Here is a 16,353-nt window from a genome sequence, read left to right as displayed (position 1 = left end):
ATGTCATTCACTAGCTTTATCACTGGAGGATTCACAGACACTAAACAACCCTCCAGGCGTGAGAGGCTGTTCTGTGCTTCTCTGTGCTGTAAATTTCCTGAATAATTCCCAAGATGAGGTTTAAAGATCAGAATCATGCTGGAGTGTCTGTTCTGCACACTAACCCAGAATGCAAGGCGCTTCTTCTTCCCCCAGGGAAGTTCATAATCGGGTAATAGAAATGGGCCCGTGGGACAGCAGGGGTGTTATTTTGTCACTTTCAATCAAATGGTTTCTGGCCCCATCAGAAGCAGACTTCATGTTTGGTAACACGGCGAACACAGCCCACAGGGGAGGCAGCAGGGATCTGTAATAAGCATTACAGTGGATTTAGAGTCAAACCCAGCCCACGGGGGAGGCAGCAGGGATCTGTAATAAGCATTACAGTGGATTTAGAGTCTAACACAGCCCACAAGGGAGGCAGCAAGGATCTGTCATAAGCATTACAGTGGATTTAGAGTCTAACACAGCCCACGGGGGAGGCCATAGGGATCTGTAATTAGCAGGAGAGTGGATTTAGAGTCTAACACAGCCCACAGGGGAGAAAGCAGAGATCTGTAATAAGCAGGCGAGTGGATTTAGAGTCTAACACAGCCCACGGGGGAGGCAGCAGGGATCTGTAATAAGCAGGACAGTGGATTTAGAGTCTAACACAGCCCACGGGAGAGGCAGCAAGGATCTGCAATAAGCAGGAGAGTGGATTTAGAGTCTAACTCAGCCCACGGGGGAGGCAGCAGGGATCTGTAATAAGCAGGACAGTGGATTTGGAGTCTAACACAGCCCACGGGGGTAGAATCAGGGATCTGTAATAAGCAGGACAGTGGATTTAGAGACTAACACAGGCCACATGGGGAGGCAGCAGGAATCTGTAATTAGCAGGAGATTGGATTTAGAGTCTAACACAGCCCACGGGGGAGGCAGCAAGGATCTGTCATAAGCATTACAGTGGATTTAGAGTCTAACACAGCCCACGGGAGAGGCAGCAAGGATCTGCAATAAGCAGGAGAGTGGATTTAGAGTCTAACTCAGCCCACGGGGGAGGCAGCAGGGATCTGTAATAAGCAGGACAGTGGATTTGGAGTCTAACACAGCCCACGGGGGTAGAATCAGGGATCTGTAATAAGCAGGACAGTGGATTTAGAGACTAACACAGGCCACATGGGGAGGCAGCAGGAATCTGTAATTAGCAGGAGATTGGATTTAGAGTCTAACACAGCCCACGGGGGAGGCAGCAAGGATCTGTCATAAGCATTACAGTGGATTTAGAATCTAACACAGCCCACGTGGGAGGCAGCAGGGATCTGCAATAAGCAGGGCAGTGGATTTAGAGTCTAACACAGCCCACGGGGGAGGCAGCAGGGATCTGCAATAAGCAGGAGAGTGGATTTAGAGTCTAACACAGCCCACGGGAGAGGCAGCAAGGATCTGCAATAAGCAGGAGAGTGGATTTAGAGTCTAACACAGCCCACGGGGGAGGCAGCAGGGATCTGTAATAAGCAGGACAGTGGATTTGGAGTCTAACACAGCCCACGGGGGTAGAATCAGGGATCTGTAATAAGCAGGACAGTGGATTTAGAGTCTAACACAGCCCACGGGGGAGGCCACAGGGATCTGTAATAAGCAGGACAGTGGATTTAGAGTCTAACACAGCCCACAGGGGAGGCAGCAGGGATCTGCCATAAGCAGGGGAGTGGTTTTAGAGTCTAACATAGCCCACGGGGGAGGCAGCAGGGATCTGTAATAAGCAGGAGAGTGGATTTAGAGTAACACAGCCCACAGGCGTGGAATCAGGGATCTGTAATAAGCAGGACTGTGGATTTAGAGTCTAACACAGCCCACGGGGAAGCAGCAGGGATCTGCAATAAGCAGGAGAGTGGATTTAGAGTCTAACACAGCCAACGGGGGAGGCAGCAGGGATCTGCAATAAGCAGGACAGTGGATTTAGAGTCTAACACAGCCCACGGGGGAGGCAGCAGGGATCTGTAATAGCAGGACAGTGGATTTAGAACCTAACACAGCCCACGGGGGAGGTAGCGGGGATCTACAATAAGCAGGAGAGTGGATTTAGAGTCTAACACTAATCAATAGCATTAGTGCCAGAGGCCCAATCTAATCAAGACCAAAGCCCTCGGCCTAATTGAAAATAAAAGATTATAATCAATACAAATAATATTTTATTTGCAATCTTCATGCTTGCCCCCTGACATATGGAGTAGATTCAGAGGAAGGGGGAACAGCACCACCTGTTTCCTCATAGGGCTGTGGGGAAAACATGTAAAACCCATGAGGAGTGCTCATTAGGGTCCTTTCATAGAACATAATAGGGGGGAAATGTCAATTTCTAAGGGTGCTAATCTGTCAGAGTTGTTTCCTCTACATTCACTCTATTCCTATCTTCTACTACAATAGTTTGTTCCAGTGCATATTGTTATCAGACCTGGTGTTAAAGAACATCCCCCACAGCTATCTGATGTCATTTACTGCAGTGAAGAGACAGCCTTCACACAGCACTCTGCCTACACACAGCATTTTGCCTTCACACAGCACTCTGCCTTCACACAGCATGCTGCACAGAATAACAGTGGTATGTATGGTGATGACATAGATGACATTTAGGTGACAAGTCACATTTTCCTCTGGTGTTGAAATGGTCTCTGTAATTAGAAGACATTGCATGTGTGATCATATTTTCCAAGATTATCCAGTATAAGTAACCGTGACAACATATTGGCCGAGGACAATTAAACTGATGGTTGTGTTCCAAGAAGAGCAGATTAAACATGTTTGATAACAATGAGATTACAGAAACCCCTAAACAAATCAAGAGTTTGTTTTCAAATGGTTGGTTTTAAGCATGTTCTTGCACAATGGCACAAGATGTTTATTTTAATTTTTTCAGCAGATAAGCTATCCTGATACCCCACAGATGTAGACACATGATCTGTTGGGGTCAATGTGCTAGTGAGAGAGAGATTCGGAGTGGCTCCCAGAGGAGGAGTGGGACACCAGGTATTGAGTCAGGCCTGGACTGGATGATCTCACTGTGACAGAAAACAGAGAAGGCCATGTTAGTGTCAGTGGGGACTGGAGTTCAGCTCTGACAACCAGCCCTCTCCCTGGCTCTCCTACGCCTGCCCTCTCTGTGATTCCTATGTCTGTGCATCTGTGCCTAAATGACACATTCTTTACGAGTTCCCAGAAGCCATAGACTACTATTCATGATAACTGCTATACATGATAACTGCAACAAAAATCTGTGGTAGCTAGATAGTGCAAGTGAATTCAAAATCATTTCAAACCAACACTAAAAAAGTGTTTGGAATATTACTATTCCAAATATTTACTATTCAGAGACTGGCATGATGTGAGCTAGAGTGACTAAGACTGTTTTGAACTGTGTTTTTCTTTTGCAGCAACCTTGAAAAGAGCCACGGCGTTGCCATGGATATGTAGGCTAGGTGGAATTCAGGAAGTCAATTAAAAATCTAGCTGTATGTCATTATATACTGTCTTGCATGCAGTGATAAGCAGCTGAATATGGGATTTATTTTCAGACATTTACATTGAAGCACTTTTTGTTTCACTTCAATTCATAGAATTATTCTAGTGTGCTTCAATGGACAATGGCTTTATAGTGTGCTTCAATGGACAGTGACGATCAACAGTTAACCTGAATCCGTGACCTGTCACCATTGTGAATACAGGGGATTCAGAGGGCCTTTTAAACACTCTAAAGCCACCATTCTACATCTCAAAAGAGGTATATTCTCGTTAGACCACGTGTTTGTCTGCAGTCATTCTGTAGAAGCCAAAGGTGCTAGAGACATGGGACACTCACAAAGGCTTGCTGATAAATCTGTCGGCTCAACAAAGTGCTGCCTGAGACTCAGACACAAGGGCAGGCAGGATTGTATGTAATGTGCATGTGCACCCAAAATCCTGGAAAGGCGCAGCACACATTTTTTCTGTCTGGCATTGGCTTTTGTGTCTCTGAGAAATAAGGGCGGGGCATAGCCAGTCAACAACAAAAGGCGTACAACAAAGAAAGAAGAAAAAGTAGTAGTATCAGGACTACAACTAGTAGTAGTAGTAGTAGTAGTAGTAGTAGAAGTAGCACCAGCTGTAGAAGTCATTTTAGTAGAAGTCTTAGCTAACTGTGGTTATAGTGGTTTTATCATAGTGATTCTCATAGCATTAATAACAGCAAATATGCTAATATATTCTGGATGTTATTACTGGGCTTGACCAGTCACATTGTGAGACCTGATGCATTGAGCAGCAAACTTAATTAATCTGTGCTAGACTCCTGGAAGCAGTGAGGCTTCCAGTCATGGTGGGTGACAGGCAGGTGACATCAGCGTGCACCCGGGGGCTCTAGGGATGCGGCATTGCTTCCTCATCAAGACAAATAAAGGAGGACTTTGATGGTATCATCAGGGAGTCACAGCCTGCCCCCCACACTGGCAATGTCACACTGACAGCAGAGTTACATTTCCCAGTAATCGAGTTTCTGTCTGCCCTCTTTGTGTTCAGATGAAGCTCCCCCACACAGTATCAGTATATCTCTCTCTCTCTCTCTCATCTAGGTTATGAATAAAGTCTGAATAAGGAATACTTTTGCTGCAAAACACCTTATAAGTGCACTGTAACATTGGTTATATTATCTTTTATGCAGGTGTATTTAAGCTATGAATTCAATATCTTTAGTTTTGTGTAATAGCAAAATGGATGTCTGGTTCCTTAGCTGGTGGTCTCTTGGTGCCATAATAATGGAGAGATCAAGGATGGTGTATATTTGGGGTTGCTACGAGACAAAATACTGTCTAGTGAAAGACCATTTTCAATAAGGCAAGAGAAAGGGATCAAATGGGGACCGGAAAGTCATACAGCCCAGAGAGGGAGAGCCACCATATGTAATATCCCTGTGCCTACAGTTTATATGGTATTTTCCTAAAATTGGCTTATGCTACAGTACTCCCCACTGGCAGTCATAGAAATTACAACTGATAGGAGCAGAGGCACCGTTTTCCTTAGTGATTTGGTCATAAATCATGACATTCAATAATCATCACCATAAGTAACATTTTCTCTGTTAAATACTGTACTAAAACATTATATTTTTTATTCCACTATTACAATATATCCCTTGTTATCTCTGAACTGAAATGAACCGATTGACAGATTGTGTTGTCTTTAACGCCCCTGTCTGGACAAAATGTTTCTTGCACTCAGTAATGAGAAAAATCTTCCATTGCATTCTATCACATGATATACATTTCTGTACTCGTAAATAGGATTCGTAATTCATGATCTACATTAAAAAAGGAAATCCTTACACACTCCACCACTAACTGGACCAAAAATTGCCATTGAGAGGGAGATTATTTTTGTTCTTTCCTGCATAATAGTAGCACTAACCCAGGCAGTCAGTCTACTCTGTTACACTGTTAGCTCCCTTGACTTTGAAGTCCCCTTGCCTTCGGGATCTTACCATTATTACTCCCACCAATTTCATTTCAATGTATAATTAAACATGTTTTCACTGCGTCAGCATGAGCTATCACAGAGGGCCAAAGCCCTGGTGATTTACCAACAGTGACATAGAATCCCAAGAGGGGTTTTTGTGCCCTTGAGAAATGTTCTTGTCCTTAATTGCCCCTGTAAAGATAGTTGTTCAAATGGATTAGTCTGTCTAAAATGTTACATACATTGTAAATAATTATTGAACTGGGAGTGTAATTTATGAGATTCCCTAGTATCATGCTGGTTTTATAATAGCACTATTAGGGCACTCATTTCTACTACAGCCCTATGCAAAGTAGGCCTGGTCAGTGATTCCTCCGTAATTCATATTTTGTATAAATAAATATCCAGCATGCACATAGTCAAGAGGGGAGAAATGGAACATGTAAACCATACAGTATGCTGACTGTTTGGGATCTCTTGCTTTACATTTATCATTCTTCCCTGAGGCTGGGGAATAGTGCAACTGGTCATGCCTGAAAGCATGCAGTGAACTGGCTCCACAGACACATACGAGTACAGTGTAAACTAACACTAATATGCATACGGCAGAGTAACTGCATCCCACTCAAACCCAATGCCAGTGTAATCTCACATACCAAAGCATTTGCTAACAGCCCTCCAATTTGGCAACTAGCGCTCTGTGGAGAAGGACCCAGAATGCATTGCACCCCATCCATATTGAGGAATTTTTCCGATGTCACTGGGGCATGCCACTCATCAGCAGAAAGACCTGCAAATTTGCTGGTTTTCACCTTAGAATAATGTACATTTTATGGCCTAAAACAATAGCCTTCGTATTTACTAACGCCACTACACAGAGGAAACACGATAGCATTGCTCGTGACTAAAATCAGCTAGCACAAGACTACACTGCAAGTGTGAATTATGAATGAATTTGGAGCCATAAAATCCCAAGCAAGCAAATGTGTTTATTTCAATGCCAAGAAAAGTGTAACATGGGGGATTTAACCTAACAGGTTATTTGAATAAAGGAGTGGAGCATGGGAATAAGACAACAATCAGGATGTAAGTTTATTTTCATTTTCAGCATCACAAATCTCCATAGGCCTATATAATTTCCATACATCTTCAGCTACAGGAGTTCCGTACAACTGTCCTACAAGACCGACTTCAACAGATAACAATAGTCTTACAAACATCACTAGGTTTATCTGTTTCATTCACATATGAAAACAGACAAGTATGTTGTACAACACTAATGGATGGCTTACTTAGGAAGGAGGAGAGCAGGTCAAGGTGAACCAAAGGTACTGAGCCCAAAACACTATGTTTATATTTTCTAGAGTTCCATACTTACTTTTGATACACTGTCCCCTGAAGGCATGCCAACCTTAACATGCTAAAGGTGTTTCCCTGATTGACACAAACAGGAAGGCGTCTATACAAAAGGACACTCTCTAAATTAACAATCACATACACCTGGCACAGGCAGACCTGTGTGTTCAAAATAGGTTGACAGTTCAACCCTGTGACATTTTTCCCCATATTTTTTTGGTGTCCTCACATTTGACACAAAATAAATTATACAACTCCACACAAAATTACTTATAAATGTAACACACTATACAAAAGCACAACAAAAATAAAGACTAGAAAAATAAACATGCAATACACACCATTTTCAAGCAAAATGAATCCTGCAATCCTTATACTGTAAAAAAGGATAAGAGGACCAAAACATGCAGAGGCACTGAGGGGGGGGGGGTAGCGTCCAGGAACTTAACTGCTTCCGAGGAGTCTCACACTGCCACATCAGGTTTTACCAGGGGACAAATACCATTCTGCAACATATGAACTTGGACAGATTCACTGCACAAATATCTCAGTTATTCATCACATCAACAATTCATCAGTGTTAAAAAAACTGTAATTTACACGTTTCTCTATACAATAATGTCAAAATACATCTATAATATGATTGGTGTACTTAAATCAGTTGACAAATTGTAATTTTAGGTGAAAATTGAAAACAAGCGGCGGATATTTTCTAATATACCAAGTCCATATTATGGCAAGAACAGCTCAAATAAGCAAAGGGAAATGACAGTCCATCATTACTTTAAGACTTGAAGGTCAGTCAATCCAGAAATTTCAAGAACTTTGAAAGTTTCTTTAAGTGCAGTCGCAAAAACCATCAAGTGCTATGATGAAAATGTCTCTCATGAGGACCGCCCCATGAAAGGAAGACCCAGCAGTTACCTCTGCTGCAGAGGATAAGTTCATTAGAGTTACCAGCCTCAGAAATTGCAGCCCAAATAAATGCTTCACAGAGTTCAAGTAACAGATGTCATGACTTTGGCCTGGGGGTAGGTTTATGACAGTCATAAATACCTCTTCCCCCTTTTTTCCTCTCTCTACCCTACTGATGTTACATTTGCAAAACCCTTGGTTAACATGGAGATTCTGGGAACATCAGAAGGTGCGGGTAAATTAACTATATTCTGGTAATACGACCAATTGAACATATGCGGTGGTACTTAATGAATATGATGTCAGTTCGGTTGTCATCTGAGATATTCTCATCAATGATAAGATTACATAAACTCTAAAATGGAAAGTCTACACATCAGAGCTATCGGATTCACATGGAATTGTTGTTCAATTTAAATGTTTGAATATGAAATTATTCGTCATGGGATGAAATGTGATTTTAGCTTCTAAAATGTGAGATTTGGGTTTTCATAAGGTGCTCTGCTCAATCAGTGGCCCGCCCCTGTGAAGGGACATGGGCTATAAAACTTTTCAAACACGCCCTCCTCTCCCTTCCTATATAAAGCCTTGACGACAATATAACCTCCTGTTCCGAGGATGTGAGGACGTCAGAATGGTTCAGATAATAACTACAGAACGAAGCCAACATCAGCGTGAGCTTTGGTTGCGAATGGTATGAACTTTGAACTCTTATTCACTACAGAAGTGATACCTCCTAGCCATTGAGTTAGCAACAAACGAGGGATAGGAAGGAAAAGACAGAGTACCCCGTCTACCACACAACAACTTTACTATATTCAATTTACCATTCTTCAAAGGACTCGGTTGGGCAACACGGCCTTCCATCTACCACCAACCTACCGCAGCTCAGAGTAAATATTTATTGCATTTTCCTTTTCCAAATGGGCGGTAATTTAGAATGCATAAGATACTGTATTTACGATAGCACAGTTTCGCCCTTTGTTCCTCAGTTTCCCCGCTCTTTGATTCAAACCCAGCCCCCCTTCTTTTGTGCAACCAGCTGTCATATCTGTTCCGCCCGCTAGGGGCGTTATGATTTAAATATGTGTATGTGTAATTCTGTGTGATTAGTTAGGTATTTAGCAAATAAATAATTAAACCCAATTTTGTATTGCTGATTCAACTTGTTAGCCAGGGATCGTGCAGATAACCAAGAATTTACAACTTTCAGATGAGACTGAATTAAAATGACGATTGATATTGACTGCTATTGATGTAAAATATTACTAGGTCTTTAAGAGTTTATTCGGAAGATAACAGCTCTATAAATATTATTTTGTGGTGCCCGACTCTCTAGTTAATTACATTTACATGATTTGCTCAATCAGGTAATATTAATTACGGAGAAATTATTTTATAGAATAGCATGTCATATCACTTAATCCGGCATAGCCAAAGACACGACACAGACATTTCAACATCAACTGTTTAGAGTAATCAGGCCTTCATGGTCAAATTGCTGCAAAGAAACCACTACTAAAAGGACACCAATAAGAAGAAGAGACTTGCTTGGGCCAAGAAACACAACCAATGGACATTAGACCGGTAGAAATCTGTCCTTTGGTCTGATGAGTCCAAATTTGAGATTTTTGGTTCTAACCGCAGTGTATTTGTGAGACGCGGAGCAGGTGAATGGATGATCTCTGCACATATGGTTCTCACCGTGAAGCATGGAGGAGACGGTGTGGTGGTATGAGGGTGCTTTGCTGGTGACTCTCAGTGATTTATTTAGAAATCAAGGCACACTTAACCAGCATGGCTCCTAGAGCATTCTGCAGCAATAAGCCGTCCCATCTGGTTTGAGCTTAGTGAGACTACCATTTGTTTTTCAACAGGACAATGGCCCAACATACCTCCAGGCATGGACCAACACACCTCCAGGCTGTGTAAGGGCTATTTGACCAAGAAGGAGAGTGATGGAATGCTGCATCAGATGACCTGGCCTCCACAATCACCCAACCTCAACCCAATTGAGATGGTTTGGGATGAGTTTGACCACAGAGTGAAGGAAATGCAGCCAACAAGTGCTCAGAATATGTGGTAACTCCTTCAAGACAGTTGGAAAAGCATTCCAGGTGAAGCTGGTTGACAGAATGCCAAGATTGTGCAACGCTGTCATCAAGTAAAAGGGTGGCTACTTTGAATAATCTAAAATCTAAAATATATTTTGATTTGTTTAACACTTTTTTGGTTACTACATTATTCCATATGTGTTATTTCATAGTTTTGAAGTCTTCACTATTATTCTACAATGTCGAAAATAGTAAAAATAAAGAAAAAACCCTTGAATGAGTATGTGTGTCCAAACTTTTGATTGGTACTGTATACTAAAACATCCCTTAACAAATAAATACTCTTAAAATATTCCCATGCTCCGGTCCCTGATCCTGTTAACTATGCAATACATATCTATTCCTGCATCTGTACTACATCACCTCTTCATACCCAAGGTGAGGTCCTATGGACTGAGCTAAACATCACAGGTTATTTTCATCAATCAGACAACAATCAGAATGTCACAGTTTATTTTAATTTTCAGCATCACAAAGACAGTGGTGTAAAGTACTTAAGCAAAAAATGACATACCCAAATCTAACTGCCTGAGGCTCAGTCCCTGAAGCAAGTATATGCATATTATTGGTACTATTTAAAAGGAAACACTTTGAAGTTTATGGAAATGTGAAAGGAATGTAGTAGAATATAATACAATAGATCTGGTAAAAGATAATACAAATAAAAAAACAACTGTTCTTTTGTATTTTTTTGTACCATCATCTATGAAATGCTAGAGAAAGGCCATAATGTAATATTCCAGCCCAGGTGCAATTTAGACTTTAGCCACTAGATGGCATCAGTGTATGTGCAATGTTTTAGACTGATCCAATGAACCATTGTTTTTCTGTTCAAAATGTTGCATTAAGACTGCTCAAATGTGCCTAATTTGTTTATTAGTAACTTTTCATGTTCAAAATTGTGCACTCTCCTCAAACAATAGCATGGCATTTTTTCACTGTAATAGCTACAGTGCAGTTAGATTAACAAGAATTTAAGCTTTGTGCCAATATCAGATATATCCATGTCCTGGGAAATGTTCTTGTTACTTACAACCTCATGCTAATCGCATTAGCCTACGTTAGCTCAACCGTCCCATGGAAGGGACACCGATCCCGAAGAATTAAAGTACTACTAGTTTTTTGGGGTTTCTGTACTTTAATTTACTATTTATATTTTTGATTACTTTTACTTTTACTTCACTACATTCCTAAAGAAAATAATGTACTTTTTACTCCATATATTTTACCTGACACCCAAAAGTACTTGTTACATGTTGAATGCTTAGGAGGACAGGAAAATGGTGCAATTCACGCACTTATCAAGACAGCATATGGTCAGCCCTTCTGTCTCTAATCTGGCGGACTCACTAAAGACAAATGCATCTTTTGTAAATTATGTGTGGGTGTTGGAGTGTGCCCCTGGCTATCCAAGAAAACGTTGTCGCCTGCTTTGCTAAATGGAAGGAATTTGAAATGATTCATACTTTTCATTTACTTTTGATACTGAAGTATATTTAGAACCAAATACTTTTAGACTTTTACTCAAGTAGTTTTTTACTGGGTGACTTCTACTTTTACTTGAGTAACTTTCTTTTACGGTATCTATACTATTACTCAAGTTTGAGAATTGGGTACTTTTTCCACCACTGCACAAATATCCATAAGCCCATTTCATTCCCATACATCTTCAGCTACAGGAGATCTGTACAACTGTCCTACAAGACAAACTTCAACAGATAACAATAGTCTTACTAACAAGTTACTCACAAGTGTTTTACGTTTTATTTGCATATGAAGAGACAATACTTATGGAGGGCTTGCCAAGGGAGGAGAGCGAGTCTAGGTGAGCCAAAGAAACGGACCTAAAACACTATATTTAAAATTGCTACAGTTCCATACTTACTTTTGATAAACCACCTATATCACTGCCCCCGTCCTCCAAAGGCATGTCAACCTTAACATGGAAAAGGGGATCCCGTGATTGACACAAACAGGAAGGACTTTATACAAAAGGACACACCCTTACTTAACAATCTCATACACCTGGCACATGAAAACCAACAAGGGTGTGTTTAAAATAGGTTGATGGTTCTACCCCGTTACAAATGCATATTATATACACTTTCGTTTCCATGTAATTCAAGGAGATTCAGTTCAATATGTAGCTTACCTTCACACCAATATATTTTTATTTAACTAGGCAAGTCAGTTAAGAAGAAATTCTTATTTACAATGACAGCCTACCCTAGTCAAACTCTAACAACACTGGCCAATTATGCACCACCCTATGGGACTTCCAATCACAGCCTACAGCCTGGAATTGAACCAGGGTTTCTAGTGACACCTCTAGCACTGAGATGCAGTGCCTTAGACCACTGCACCTATTCGGGAGCCTAGATGCTTGACAACACAAATATGCCATACTGAACCTACATACGTAGGTATGTAACATGAACGAGGGCAGTAATTATACCATGTGGAACCTCAGTGTCATTGTTTCAGCTTTTTCAAAGACATCAATGCACAACATATAACATTCAAAAGGACCTTGATGGACTGACAAAACATGGCCAGTTTCCCAAATTCACACAAACACTTTCAAGGCAACATAAGGGTGTGCTGTGGCCCTTCCACTTTTGCCCAGAAAACAGGGCCAAACAGGACTCCCAATTATAGAGACTGTCGGGACGACTTGCCGGGGCACCGGTCCTTAAAAAGGCAAAAGCAAAAGGGCTTATTTGATTAATCTGGTCAGTCAGTCAGTGTGAGGCGGAAGGGAGGCTGGCAGGCCCGGAGGGAGCAGGGGCTGCGGGTAGGCAGTGAGGGGGAGTGAGGGAGGGCCTGGTTGGCGATGGCAGGCTGCTGACAGTCCCCCACCTCATTAGAGGGACAGTCAAAGGCTCTGCGGTGCATTCTGATGGAATGTATCTCCACTGAAGCATTTGAAGGGCTGTGAAGCCTGCTGGTGCATTGTGACCATGTCAGCCTAGGAGACCCAGAGCCTGTTCGTACCAGTACACTGTTTTGACATTAATTATCTCTCCACACCTCAATACAACCTCCTATAGTAAATGTCTACACAAACTTTTTATGTTTTTTTGTTATTTTCAGTCCTCCCCTTAGTTTGTGGTTTGTTATTTTAGATGAAACACTTGTTTGTTGAAACTATTTAACTGGTATAAACAGATTTCTAACCTCTTCCTGTCCTTTTACAGTATGTCTCCTCTTCACCTGTCAAAAAGTGACACATTGTTATGTACAGAAGCTTGTGATGGCAACGTCATGAAGACAAAATGCCTCTGGCTTTTCACCACAAGGATGATCAGCTGAGAGCTTATAGTATGTGGCCTACATTGAGATTGATGGTGTTAGTGTTGGGGGGGGGAAAGGCAGAGAAGACCATGCATGGAGACTGGTTACCTAAACATTAGACTGTTACCATGGTTACTCCATGGATTTTCAGTATGACCGAAGTCACCCTAAAAAAGGAGCAATACAAGCCAGAATTTTGAATAAAATGATATTTACACTTACTTTACCGGTTGCACATTCTGTTGGTCCTTTTGGCGTTAGCAGGTGGAGATGGGTAAACAGCACTTTCCTGTGGATACACTGGCTTTTTGAGGTGCAGGTAGCACCTGTCACTGGTATTTTCAATTGCTTGACACATTGCACGTGATGCACAATATGTAAACAATAGCCCAATGTAACCGTACGTAGTCCACCGAAGCACGTTTCTTCTCAATCACATGGAAGTGTTTGCCATTCAGTCAGTTAGGTGAGGCCATATTATGCAAGTATTTGTCACATGCAAATTGCATCAGTATTGAAAATAAAAACCGGAAATACAAACCGATATACAGATCAGAGTACTAAAGGTGGGGTTGATAAGGCTTCCTTGTGGATATTTTGTATCAGATTACCTCCTACATAGGGAAAAAATCGGCAGACAACAGGTAAAGTAAGTTGAAATGAAGTGTGTTCAATATTTTGACTTGTAATGGAATGCTGAGCCTACATGTTAGATACAAGAGTGAAGCATTTCACTCTCGGATTCTAAAAGAGGCCAGGAGCCTGGTTCCACTGATTGTGAATATAGTCTGAACAGAACAGATAACAACAGCTAGCACTGTTAGGGCTTCGCTGGTGACACCCCTGAGCTTAGGTATTATAAGAGAGCAATAACATTTCTGTCTGATGGCCAGGAGCAGATGGGGGAAGTGGGATCAGCTCTTGTGTGGCTGTTGTTTATTGGAGGCTTCAATAAAATGGGCCAACAGTGAGCAAACCTATCTACAAACATGCACTGTCCAATAGTAACCCCCCAACCTTAGTGTTCGGTGCTACAAAACAAATGAATACACCTCCGCATGACAAAACACACATCACCACTGAATAACCTGTCACTAGATAAAAAGTACTGTAAAAACAAAGAGTCCTCGACAGGCGTTCATTTTTTACCCTGAGCAATGGTGTTGTGAGGCCCCCAGATTGCGAGTGTGAATACAACAATGCTTCACTGGTTCCCTAGTGAGAAACATTAGACCATTTACAGCTTTCCTCTGTCCCGAGAAACAACCTGAAAAAGTGCAATGTCTCTCGCCAATGAATCCAGGTGCAATGTGATTGTAATGCAAAAGGCAATTATCAGAGCCAATAGAGTGGAAAGGGGTTGTAGTAGCCACTGCAAACAGCTCTTCTCTGCCCTTCCCTGTCCTCTGCACATCACAACAAATTCACATCTGAGTCCCCATTTTATCATCTCAGGAGGACTCTTGATCCCACAATACAGATGAGGCCTCATTCTGAATCAAAGCTATACGTTTACATTCTAATTTATCCTCTGAAATGTGTACGCTAGTTTATGTTCTAATAAGGTGTGCATGTATTCCCTCTAGTACTATTTCTGTGTTATGCCAATACCTGGCTTCCACTGTCCAAAAGAAATAAATACCTGATACACCAGAAATATATTCTCTACAGAATATACTGAACCTCCATGTTCTTTGACAATGATCAAAGCAAAGACTTTAAGGGTGCTCTCATACTTGTGGTTCTTGACTATATTAGTAGGACATGCTAATGTTGATAATGATGGCTCTTATCTCATTGTGACTGGCTGAAAAGCACAACTGCTAATGCATGTTTGTCTTGGAAAAGGCACAAGAGGCACTTACTGTACCACGTGTTCCTGGTGCAATGGGCAGGGTTCGCCTGTTCGTCCTAGTTGGATGATTATTCTACATTTCACAACCCTTCCTAATCCAGGAGTTCCCAGCTCCCTGCTCCCGTTTCATCAGCCCTGGAAACACAAACCGAATAGACAAGAGGATAGTCCTGGAGATACCATTGATGTTTGAAGCATTTGAAGCCTTTCCAGCCCCAGTTGTCAAAGTCAAGGTGTTGAGGGTAAAAGTGATCCAACAGGACTGCACTGTACTGTACTGCAGTAGAAAAAGCGATAGAGGTCTGCTATCTGAAAAAGCACTGAAAAATAAATATGTTGTATTAACATTTGGATTTCCTAAGCCTGTACAAACACACTATTTCTCCATTTGTTCTGCAATAAGTTCCATTGTTGCTATCATTAAACACTCACAATGATGCTCTTGTTTGCCTAATGTTAGAGTACACCATGCAAATATTGTACTCAGTAGGAATATTGCTCACATTCAGAATAATACAAACATCTGCATAGATCAGTTAGTTCACAAATGATTACCTTCACACTGTGTGCTAATTACTTGTCACAGTAGAAAGTGAACAACTGGGATCTTTCAGAACAGATTTCAGCAGACTGCCTGTCTATCTGTACAGTAAGTGATCTTGGCTGCGTAAACATACCAACGTGTCAAGCTCTTTGTCCTTAAGCTGTGCTCCCTGGAACTCAATTGCAGGACACTAGCAGCGAGCCATGTGGACAGAAAACCCATCAATTAAGCTGACATTACACTTCTGTTCACTTGTCTTTCAAAAGCAGTGTATTATATTGCATGTCCACAGCTGCAAAGCCCAATGAGGATAAAGTTGCAGATTGAAATCCCAGTGATCCTAGTGAGAATGAAGGTGCTAATTACTGGCTAGGAGATTGTGCGGGTATGGTTATAAAATACTAGGCAGATGGGGCATAAAGACACCATCCTGCTTTCTAAGAACCTTTGCACCATTTTTTCACATGTCAATGCAGTATTATTTCTGAAGTATAGTTTATTGTATCGTAATTTCCACAAAGGTGGACTAGAGAGATGGGGAGAAGGTCATTCAGAAATGATGCCACTTTATTGTATATGGGAGGAGGAATTGTTGTTTACCACCCCTCACATCTTGTATGTTGACTTGATAACCACATTTCAGGATTGTATATACATCTCTGTATGTATGAGGTGTATACACAACTGAATACCCACATAGTGAGGAAGATTGTTACCATGCTACCATATTTTATCAAATACAGGACAGAGAGGGAAGAGACAAAGTGATA

This window comes from Oncorhynchus clarkii, chromosome 17 (genome assembly GCF_045791955.1).
Source record: "Oncorhynchus clarkii lewisi isolate Uvic-CL-2024 chromosome 17, UVic_Ocla_1.0, whole genome shotgun sequence".
NCBI classification, from domain to species: Eukaryota; Metazoa; Chordata; class Actinopteri; order Salmoniformes; family Salmonidae; genus Oncorhynchus; species Oncorhynchus clarkii.
This window is presented reverse-complemented; position numbering follows the sequence as displayed.